The sequence below is a fragment of the Acartia tonsa genome, chromosome 3 (assembly GCF_053477335.1).
Source record: "Acartia tonsa isolate MP-2025a chromosome 3, ASM5347733v1, whole genome shotgun sequence".
Taxonomy (NCBI): Eukaryota; Metazoa; Arthropoda; class Copepoda; order Calanoida; family Acartiidae; genus Acartia; species Acartia tonsa.
In genome coordinates this window covers 47,012,466-47,016,419 of record NC_137262.1, presented here as the reverse complement: position 1 = coordinate 47,016,419, position 3,954 = coordinate 47,012,466, and the positions used below count along the sequence as shown (strand labels likewise).

The window sequence follows — 3,954 nt, the reverse complement described above, 5'->3', positions numbered from 1 at the left end:
TTAAAGAGAAGTAGGAAGAAATGGGTAAAAAAATACCCTTTAAAATCGCTAAATATGTGAACCCATTCCTTAAATCAAATGTTTATGTAATTAATAATAATCACAGTGTTTTTTTTTCTGCTAGCATCCGTCTAGCCATTTAGTTTTTTTTATGATCCCTTTATTCTTTTTTTTATTTTAGTATAAAATACAATACATAGTCCTTTAATGTAAGACCTCATGTTATGACATCAAAATAGACCAAGCTGTTATAAATTAGAAATAAATTAACTTAAAAAAAACCTAAAATATTTAATTTTCATGGGTCTGTTCAACACTTAATTGGTCCTTTTGTTAAGTACTAAGGTCTTAATTATTAAAAGGTACGGTGTGATTAATATTGGAAGGAATAAAAGAAAAAGGGTTCTAATCCCGGCTAAATATTCTTGCTGTTACATGTTTGCATTTGCTATATATGTATGGTATAATATTAATATTATTATAATAATTGTAATTATATATATTCGTTATATACAATAAATGTTTTATCTCAAATTAGCCTTTTTTTAGTTTGTTGTACGTGTTGTTTTTTATGCTTATTCAAAATAACTTTTGTCTATCTAACCTCCAAATTATTTACTGAAATTTCCATTGCATCGAGTTCTGTTAGTTCTTTTACATTTTCATTAAGAATAATTTGTTATTAGTGGGTGGCTTTTCAGTGGCTAAAATTCCTTTGAACTCGTAATTCATACATTGTCTTTCATTAAATGCAATAAATACAGATGTATTGCTGACAAATACGTAAGACATATTGAGTAGCTTTGCTATTTATATTGGTCAGAATAGATCTAACAAGGATGACAACATCCATAAAAGCGAAGCACTAAAACGGTAGGACAAACGGACATTAACACTTGTATAGTGTCTGAACTGAATAATCAGAATAAAAAAGTATCGAAAGAGTCGAATCAAAATTGTAAGTAAATTTGTTGAAAAACTGCTTGATACAGGATAATGTTTTGGACATACTTACATTTTTAGGACTTGATTATAGAGTTGCTTTGCTTATACTATTGTTCTTTGTTGTCCCAGGAATCAATATACCAAAAATCAGATCAAACGGATAATTAGATCACATAAAAATTTGTTGTTAAAAAAGTAGAAAAATCAACATGTTTAAAATGGACATACGGACATTCTGGTAATGATTATAGAGTTGCTACGCTTTCTAAATCGTACCTAACTACTACAGGAATCATCATGCAAAGTTTGAAATCGATAAGACAATTTCAACATGCCTAAATTAACGAATAAAAGCTATCTCGGACGGACGTACGGACCGACCGTAATTATAGAAAAGCTTCGCTTTTAAAAAGAATTATATTCAGCAAGGGTGGCCCTCTAAGTTTCATAAAAACGTTATATAATTTCTTGGAGTAGGCGAATAAACTTTGGGGACTTAATTCTTGATGGGTGTTGTATACAAATTAATTAGATTTATATTATTAGTTAGATCTTTCATTTCATCAGCTTATCGCGTACTCGAATAAAGTAGAACATGCAGCTGTCTATAAAAATCGCCCATCCACTCCCCTCCTACTGGATGAATGAAGTAAACAATAAGTGATGTCCATGTTATCAACCTAAAATGAGACTAGTATGTATTATAAATTAGCAGTGTCTAAACTTTTCCATATGAAAGGGGAAATTTTGTAGTTTTAAATTTATGTAAATTTTAAGAAATCTTTTTGTCATTGTCCTATCTCAACCTAGTGATGATAGCTAGGGATAAAGTATTAGAAAATCTGTAAATACCTAAGGCCTATGCAAAAGGGAGGTTGAATATAATACTTCTTTCTTAAAAATGCATATATTTGCTTTTTTATATCTAGTGTTATAAAGATCTAAGCCGGGCTCTGCAGTCATAGACAAAGAACGCAAGGATTCAAGAAAGCTTGGCGGCAGAAGCTAGGGATTTAAAGGGATAAGACAATAGCCGATTTATTAATGTACATCCCTAATGATGATGCACAAAATTACTCCTTTTGTAGATTACTTTTAGTGGTTGAATCATTTGAACACTGAACCAACCTATCAAAATTCAATAAATGTCCCCAAAATTGTTAAGCTAACGAATAAGAAAACGTTATCATAATACTTTAAGGACTAGTGAAAAAATCACCCCAAAGTCATGGGAAGAAGCAGCCAACCAAAGCCACAGCTTACCTTAGATGATGCCAAAGCAACCCTCAGCGGTAGGCAGCATTGCAAAAATATTTTGTCTTTAAAAGTTAAGAGAAGGATAAATATTGCCATACTCCCGACTACCTTAAGGGCCTATAGATAAATAGATAAATGTGGGTTTAGTGTAAATAAACAATATACATACGAACATACTTATAGATAGGTGCACAATTTGATGTTTGTGTATTGGTATAGAATACATGTGTATTTAAAGAATTTCCTTGTGTTTCTAGAACAAATGCATAAATTCTATGTTGTATATTGTATAACCCAGACAACTAGCTGGATCCTATTAGGACCCTTTTCCGCCTGCTTTAATGTTCATTGAATCGGAATGTCGAAGGATATTATCGATATTAGATTATATAATAATGCAGTTACTGTATTTTTCTGTTGTAAAGGTTTGCATATCTTCTGGTTGTAAAATTGGCTGCGTTATTATTGTAATACTCTGAAAAATAAATTGTATACTGATCTCTTACAAAACATTTCGTTGAGGAGTAAAAATTTAAAACTTACATACAAATTCTCCCTCCTAAATCACATGAATCCACATATGTACCTATCTATAGTATACATGGGTATTGAATAATATATATTTATTTATCTGTGAATATAGTACATATAGTGGTATTGCTTTAATAAACAAGGAGGATTTTTCCAAAAGACGTATAAAATTTTAAAAAAACTGTTCGATGAAAATGTAAAAGTTAAAAGATGTCTGTCTATCTGTGAGTCCGTATATTTGGTTGTATAGAAAGATCTCGCTAACTGCACATTTTCAGTGAAGATTCATATAGGCCCGAATTTTTTTTTTGGGAGGTTACCTCCACAAATCGCCCCTGGAAAAAAATTATAACCCTAGCTGCTAGTTCATTAAATAACTAGTGGCTTTTTCAATTATAGTTTTTTAAAGTTCGAAAAAGTTTAGCTGGTAGGGTATTGTTTTCTAGGTTATAAACCTTCCCAGTACCTATTAGAAGCTACACAGTTAAGGAGAACCATATCGGTTTAAAGGTTAGGGAGATCTTTTGGGACTGACAGATAGTCACAGAAGGATTATATTAATTAAAAAGATGCTGTTAACAAATCACTGATTATAACCAATTCCATAGATATTACGATGAGTAATAATTTTATGATCATATGGACGTACAGACTCGGACATATTCTAGTTATGTAGTAGCTGTGCTCCGTGTAAATGCCTGATATTAGGATTGCCATGTAGATGAGTAATATTTATTCTCTTAGAGTCGTCCGGCTTATATGTCCATACTAAACAGCGATAATAAATATTTTGTTTTTTGTTTATCAGCCAAAGTCCATTTGTATCTAAGAACAATAAGTAATTTACTAATTTATAAACAAACAAGGTTAATTAATTTAAATTTGATGTTTTGAAAATTTTTAAATCCATTAATAAATGAAGAAGATATATCTGGGCCTATTTTGCTAAAATTTCTATTCAACAATTTTTTATGCACACCCCGGCTCTTTTACTTCCTCTCCCCTTTTACTTCCTACTTCCTTAATAAAGCCATATACCAACTTTTCCCCATTATCTAAACATAACCCCTCTTCCTCAGGAAGGAGGATGGCAATGACGATTAAAATAATTTACATTCTTTCCCATAATATTTGCTACCTATTAAAGGCAGAATTTTATACATAAAAATTAAGGGGAAGATTTGTTTATAATTAATTATCCTATCCCCGTTTCCCTGCCTC

The 3,954-nt window shown here is 31.0% G+C and overlaps 1 long non-coding RNA gene across 1 annotated transcript; it reads left to right on the top strand.

Annotated features, from left to right (window-relative positions):
* Nucleotides 1–534, top strand: LOC145314374 (uncharacterized). The gene is made up of 2 exons (XR_013877742.1): nucleotides 1–209; nucleotides 387–534. It is a non-coding gene; the product is annotated as an uncharacterized LOC145314374 (long non-coding RNA).
* Nucleotides 535–3,954: the final 3,420 nt, after the last annotated feature.